Source organism: Miscanthus floridulus, chromosome 13, assembly GCF_019320115.1.
Source record: "Miscanthus floridulus cultivar M001 chromosome 13, ASM1932011v1, whole genome shotgun sequence".
Lineage (NCBI taxonomy): Eukaryota > Viridiplantae > Streptophyta > Magnoliopsida > Poales > Poaceae > Miscanthus > Miscanthus floridulus.
In genome coordinates this window covers 20,742,391-20,749,884 of record NC_089592.1, presented here as the reverse complement: position 1 = coordinate 20,749,884, position 7,494 = coordinate 20,742,391, and the positions used below count along the sequence as shown (strand labels likewise).

At 52.2% G+C, this 7,494-nt stretch overlaps 1 non-coding gene and 1 pseudogene across 1 annotated transcript; both read right to left on the bottom strand.

The window, feature by feature from the left end:
* Positions 1 to 543: 543 nt before the first annotated feature.
* Positions 544 to 617, bottom strand: TRNAE-UUC (transfer RNA glutamic acid (anticodon UUC)). Its single transcript has one exon. It is a non-coding gene; the product is annotated as a tRNA-Glu (tRNA).
* Positions 618 to 1,732: 1,115 nt separating this feature from the next.
* LOC136499566 (lysM domain receptor-like kinase 4) lies at positions 1,733 to 3,872 on the bottom strand (annotated as a pseudogene).
* Positions 3,873 to 7,494: the final 3,622 nt, after the last annotated feature.

Sequence of the window (7,494 nt, the reverse complement as noted above, 5' to 3'; positions counted from 1 at the left end):
GCTCTCCTCTTTACCACTGATGCTACGCGTACGCGACAGGATTGGGGGCAAAAGGAGCAGGGACTGGGAGAGGGCAAAGAAGGGAACGCACCGAGAGGGACGGGGAGAGGAGCGGCGCGAGGAGGTGGCGGAAGTGGGAGAAGTCCTTGAACCACTCGTAGTGCTCCTCCTTCCCGAACCGCGCGTCCCTGCGAGCGGCCGCCGCACGGCCAGGCCGAGGCCATCCATTGTCGCGTCAGAGTCAGTCAGATTGCTTGCTGGTCAGGAGGGTGAAGCAGAGAAGGGAGGGAGAGCGAACCAGTAAGAGGGGTCGAGGTAGGCGGAGGCGGTGGACGGGGCGACGTCGTCGGCGGAGGCGGCCATCGCCGGCGGCGGCGTGTGCAGGCGGGAAAGGGATGCGCTGCTGGGGTTGGGGACGGACTTGGGGGTCCGTTGAACCCTACGGCGGGGCAGCATCGCCGTCCGATCAGTGAATGGACGGTCAGGGTCAAGATAGGGGGGGGAAAGAAAAAAGGCGCGTGAGGAAAGGGAACAAAAAAAGCGTTCCATTGCCGGGATTTGAACCCGGGTCGCCTGGGTGAAAGCCAGGTATCCTAACCGGACTAGACGACAATGGATTGATGTCAAGAATTTGTTGAGGTGGTCTTATGTAATATTGTTATTCCTTTGGTGTAATACTGAAATATAAATTTTAAAGTGACTTTATTTTGATAAAATAGTCGTGATTAATCTTTATCTGTTCCAAAAAAAAAAACCTGAAACACGCAAATGATTACCTCTCGGATGAAGATCTTGTGTTAGAAATTTAGAATAAGCATAGGTCGTGAAAAAAAATTAGATCTACATTTTTTTTTAAGAAATTGAGGGCCTTGAAACATAGTAATAGAAACACATAAGATATGAGTTGTGTATATAACTCGCAACACCACGAATTTTCACAATGTTGAAAGGTCATATATAGGAATTCAAAGCAGAGAGCCTTGTTGAGAAATGCAAAACTAACATCTGTACAACCTATCGACCGCACGTCAAAAACGCATTTACCTTTTCAGTTTCTCATTGAATAAGGATTTTCACACTGGAATTTTTTCTATGAGAATTTCGAATCCGTCCTATTTGGATATTAATCTCTCTTAGTTTGACGTGGTTTATGCGTTAGTGGTCCTGGAGACATAAAAGAAAGTTCGTATAGGATCATGCACTGTACCACTGCATAGAAATGTAGAGCAAAATTTCTTTGGGTGCGTAGGAAACTTTTCTACATAGAAATCTTAACTCCTGGTTTTCTTTTTTCTCACAAGATTCTTTCTGCAATTTTGAATTGTTCATGAGTAATCTTTGTTTATTCCAATAAGTTTTGTTTATTCCAATAAGTTCGGAGCTTTCGCTTCGAATAATTTCTTTAAGATGAAGATACCCAAATGAAGGTATAGAGCGTGGAATTTAGAATGCCTCCTAGAAATGCTCTAAATATGCTTCTTTAGAGAGTTTTCACGATTCCATTGACAAGGAGGTTTGCACCGCTTCTACTTTTGAAGTCTGGAATGATGCGCTCCATATATCTACATTTTGCGCATGAATGCAATCAAATATACTACACACGTGTGTATAGTGTTCTTTTTTTCTTTGTGGTGAACAAAATTCAACTCAAAAGTGAAAGTACCGTAAGATTTCTCTCTGGTACCTTGATAATTCGTGTCCGATGGCACGCATGGCCATTGGCTAAAACTGACTACTCTGCTAGTACATGAGGCCTTTTTCCACTGCCGGAGCTGCGAGGCGACTCCGGCGAGTTCCGCCAGCTGAGCACCGAGACCCCCGACAGCTTGAGGAGGCGCTGCGCCACCTCCCCGGTCGTGGGACGGCGCGCAGGGTCTTGCCTGACACACCTCTCGATGAGCCTGACCACCATGACCACGGCGTCCTGCGGGCAGCTCCCCGCCGGCAGCGCCGGGTCCACGAGCTCCTCCAGCCTCTGCAAGCACGGCGCCGCCGCCGCCGTCGAGCTCCTCGGCGAGCTCGCGCAGCGCGACGAACGGGTCGCCCACGCCGTCCCCCACCAGCTCCTCGGCGTCCCTGCCCGTGACGAGCTCCAGGAGCACGACGCCGAGCGAGTACACGTCGGCCTTGGGCGACACCACGCCGTGCTCCAGGTACTCCGGCGCGATGTACCCGCGCGTCCCCGCGATGCGGCTCGTCATCGTGAACAGCGCCTCCTCCTCGGCACCGTCGACGTCGGCGCCGGCGGTGGCGCCCGTGATGGCCCCTCGCGGCGCCGAAGCCCCGGAGCTTGGCGCGGGGCCCGTCGCCGGCCAGGAGGACGCTGCCGCTGCTGACGTCCATGTGCACCCACGCCGGGCGCGCGTACTCGTGCAGGTACCTGAGCCCCTCGGCGACGTCGAGCGCGACCTGCACCCGCTGCGCCCACGTCAGCGGCGCCCGCCGCGCCCGTGCCGGCCGCGAGGAGGCGGGTCCCGGAGCGCGCCGTGCTCGGCGTACTCGGTGACCGATTCGGTACCACCGCCCGCGGTGGTGGCAGAGGCCGATGAGGCGGATCAGGTTGAGGTGGTTGATCTTCCGCATCAGCTCCACCTCCGTCGACACGTTCCGGTCGACCACCTCGACGGCCGCGGCGTCGCCGTTGAACGCCGCACGGTACACCGACCCGCCGATGCGGCGGTCCGGGCTGAAGTCGTCAGTGGCCGCCTTGAGCTCCGCGTAGGTGTACACCTTCAGCGACGACTTGATGTCCGTCACGGAAATGCTCGAGAACGCCTCGGTAGTGGAAAGCGAGAACTCGCCGCCGGTGACGGTGAAGTCCGACGACGTCGCCCGCCCTGTCGTTTCCTTTGCCTGCCTTACCTTCCTTCTCGGCCACCACGGCGCCGGCGGCTAGAACGGCGCGGGCTCGCCTCCTCCTCGCCCTCAGAGCGAGGAAAGCTCCGGCAGAGGCAATCGCGGCGACGGCAACCACCGCCACGGCAACGCCAATGTAGACCCCGACACGGCTACCACTCTTCTTCCCCGGCGCAGGCGCTACCACCACAGGCGGAGGCGGGGGAGCCGGCGGCGGCGTCTGGATGCGCGACACGTTAGGCTGCGCGCTGACGGGGATGAGCAGGGTGGTGTAGGGGAATATGGTGAACGGCGGCTGCAGCTGGTTGGCCTCCGCGACGGTCTGGGCGTCGACCCCGAACCGCGCGGCCACGGCGGCGAGTTCGTCGGACACGTCGACGAGGGTAGCTGACGAGGAACCTGGCCCCGGCCGCGGCCTGCGCCGCGGTCGGGCACGCGCAGCGGAGCGGCACGGGGAGGGACTGGCCGGCGTCGAGGCTCTGCGGCGGCGCGCCGCGGAGCCCCTGCGCCTCGAGCGCCTGGCACGACGTGAGGCCCTGGAACGTGTTGTTGGCGATGATGAACAGCGTGTCGCCGGCCGCGGCGACGTACGTGGCGTTCCGCTGGTAGAACCGGCCCCCCGGCGTGGCCGTGCAGGCGCAGGTCGTCGGGACCAGCACCCGGGTGCCCTCCGGGAGCGGCGCGTCCGCCCCGGCGCCGGCGGCCTGCTCGTTGTCGTTGTGCGCCAAGACGCTGGCGGGGTCGGCGCCGAGGAGCGCCCCGATGGAGGCGAGGCTCGAGCGCGGCGCCCGGGCGGTGAATGTGAGGAAGGTCGGGCAGGACGGTGGTGCGCTACTGCCGGCGGCGCCGCAGAAGTAGCCCAGCAGACCCGAGGAGTTGTGCTGGTTGGAGCAGTCGGCGATCTGGGTGCCGTAGGGCTGCTGCGCCTGGACTTGCGGCGGCGCCAACCCGCCGGAGAGGATGGAGAAGAGCAAGAGGAGCATGGCGGTGAGATCGTGGGACGAGGCCATCGCACGAGCAGCCTGCGGCGTTGGCCTGCAGAGTTCTTGGTTTCTGCTCAAGCTTTATGGGGGACAGGTCAAGGTCAAAGTCAAAACGGGCCTTTTTGTGTTGTGGTGTTTATACTTGGCTTCTGACTGGACTGGACAACAATGCATTCGGTGACGCTGCAGAGTTGAACTTTTTGTTTTTCGTACGTGGAAAAATCCATCGGTTTTCAGCGAACAAGATTGCTAGGACAAAGTCAGCGTCCTCAGAGCAGAGGCCTAGTTCAAAACGTGGGGGAAATACAGAAACATCCTCTCCTGTACAGTACTACTAGTACAGTGAACGAAGAAACTGAAACGATTTTCTTTAAATTTTCTGAGATTCATGCAAATTGCAGGACATGGTGTCATTGTTATTATTATTATTATCCAAAAACCAAAATGATAGTGACGGGACAGGAGAACGGTCAAGTGGAGTACTTTACGGGCACGGGCACGAGCACGATATATTGCGAGGTCTGAGCCGCCACGAGACGTGTTGGAGTTGAAACGTCCCATGTTCGCTAATAGGAATTTAAAGAAATCCGGATGAATCTGAAGGAACTTGTGAGAGTATGAATAGTGATTTTCATACATGCACAGTGAAAACCGGCTGCCAATGCTGTAGTTGTCGAGAGAAAATTGGCTATTTGCCATTGCAAACCATGGTCTTCACAAAAATTGCCATAAAAAAGATTGACTTCGCAAAATTGTCGGTCAACATTTGTACATTGATTTTTCTTACCATACTCTCTATTTAGTTGCTTTGTTAATATTTTTTGGGAATCCCTTTCACGCGAAAAGACATTGTTGCCCTTTTGCTTAGTTGACGTGAAGAGATGAGATCGAGACTATTCGCATCGTACGAAAACGACTGGCAAACGAAGGACCGCCGCTCGCGTGCCCTAGACGTCCAAGATGCAGGGCGGGCCGCGATGCGGCACTGCTGGCGGACGCGCTCGCCGCCGCGCACACAACCAACCCGTGCTCAGCGCCGCCATGCCGTCACCCGCGCTTGCCGCGACCACGGTGGCAGTCGGCACGACCATGGAGGAACTCGGAGCGGACCCGGCAGCCGTCGGCACGACCACGGTGGAACTCGGAGTGACCTCGCCGCCCCTTGTCGTGGCCCCCGACAGCAGGCCACGCTCAGCTTGCTGCAGGCGGCCGACGCGCTCGGTGGGCTAGATGCCAGCCCAACGTCGTCCGCGCGCCCCGCACGGGTCCTTGTCCGCCCCTCGTGGTGGATGCGCCCTCGCTGACCGGCGTCGAACGCGGCTTCGTCGGCACCTGCACTCGACGGAGACTCTGTGCCCTCGACGCTGCCTGACATGGTGCAACGTGCACTGCCTCCAAGGTGTGGTGATGTAGCCTTTTCGCTTTTTTGTTTCTTTTTTTTTCAATTTTTTTGTGTGTAAACAGTAAACTGCAAACGATATTTGGTTTAGGTTTGATATGGAGGTTGATGATCCTATACCACAAGTTGACTCGAACAACTTGTAAATAGTAGAGTCACACGATGAGAAAGGAAGAATTGAACTTTTGAGTGAAAATCAAATATCTGTGCTTTTAGGGCTTAGAGATGAGGGGAGTGCACATGTGGCTACACCAAATGATCGAGCAGTGGATATGCAGAGTGTCAATAATGATAATGATGCTGCAATTCCTACTAGTGATGCTATACTAAGTGAGTTGGTGACTTCATATGATAAGGACCACCCCAAGATGGACCTTGGCACTATCTACCCATCTATGAAAGAGTTCAGGATGGCAGTGTGGCAATTTGCCATCAACGAAGAGTTTGATTTGGGAACTGAGAAGTATGATCCGACCAGGTTTAGAGGTTTCTGCAAGTCCACTAGTGACTACCCTTGGAAAATCAATGGTTCGAAGCATAAGGGCGCAAGCACTGTAGAGGTGAAAATATTTTTATGTAGTTCAGATTTAGATTACTTAATTTGTTGAATTTATTTCATATAGTTCTCACTAAATTTTCAGAAAAAGTTTAGAGGGTTCAGAAGGATGTATCCTGCAGCAAGGGCATACGATCAAGATATATTCTTTGAGCATATGGCTGCAATCAAATGTGAATCACAAGAAGTGGTGAAATGGTTAACTGACTACCATAACCTGTTGTGGTATAGGTGTGGCTTTAATCCAGATACCAAGTGTGACTACATCACTAATAATATAGATGAGGTTTTTAATAATTGGATACGAGACATTAAGGACTTACCTGTTGCTGAACTTGCTGATAAGGTTCGAGAGATGATTATGAGATTGTGGAACAAGAGGAGAAATATTGTAGATAGACTGCTAGTTGGGAGGATACTTTCAGGTGTTATGGTTCAACTAAAGGCCAATACTAGAGGATTGGGACACTTGAAAGTTGTGTCAGCTGCTAATTGGAGTGCAGAGATTTGGGACCACAGTAAGAATATTGCATATTGTCAAGTTGCATCAAAGGACTTGTACTTGTCTTGAATGGCAGCACACTGGTAAGCCATATCAACATGTATTGGCCTTTGTAACCTCACAACGAGGAGTGGACCTTAAACAATTTGTGCATGACTACTACTCAGTGGATATATTCAAGGCTGCTTATGGTAGAGAGATTGAGCCAATGACAGGTAGATCACAATGGCCACATGTGCAGCTGCCATTTGTTGTTGGTGCACCTCTTAATCCTAGAGAAAGTGGAAGACAAAGAAAACTTAGGATAAAAGGATGTGTCGAAGGTGGACACAAGAAGAGAGGTAGGAAAGATGGTGAGGGTACAAGTAGTGCTACCAATGCATGTGACAATGCTACTAATGCAAGTGATACTGCTCCAACCAACGCTAAGGGAAAGAAAATGATTAGAGGCCCAATGACTTGCAAGAGATACGGTGAAAAGGGTCAGTGTGGCAGAACCTCCTAAGTTATAGGGCCCACATGCACCTGTCACTGTCCGATGACCTTTGACATTTATGCATATGTTTCCAATAACTTAAAAAGATTGTCGGGTGTCCTCGGGGAACCCCGAATCATCCACGATTTCCGAGCAGGATCACGTTACAGAGTCATTGCAAGTATTACAACATTTATTCAAATATCAAACCAGAGTAAAAACAGCGGAAGTCTTACGATAACATAGTTTTACAAACCAGTTGTTTCAAACCTTACAAACTAAGTTCGATAATTATTACAAACCATAGTAGTAGTGGAGTGGCATAATTAACATATACTTAACACACAAAATAAACATCCTGCCCAAGGATCACACATTTACTTCTCGTCGTCAGAACGAACAATAGTCATGCAGCACAATCCAAAACAGATCTGCTCATGAGGCTCACCTGCAACAAGGGTCAACGAACCCTGAGTACAAAAGTACTCAACAAGACTTATCCGAAATATTAACTGATAAACTCAGTAATGCAGGCTCAGGGATTCAAGGTATAGCTTTAACAATGATCAAAGTTCTTTTGCATAAAAGCTCTTTTAATAAAATTCTTATATAGAAACTTCTTTACGAATTATATACAAAGCTGACACGATCCGCACTAAGATCATGAAACTTCATATCCAACACTTTCACAAGCCTTATTCAAGTCCAGTTATTAATACTACG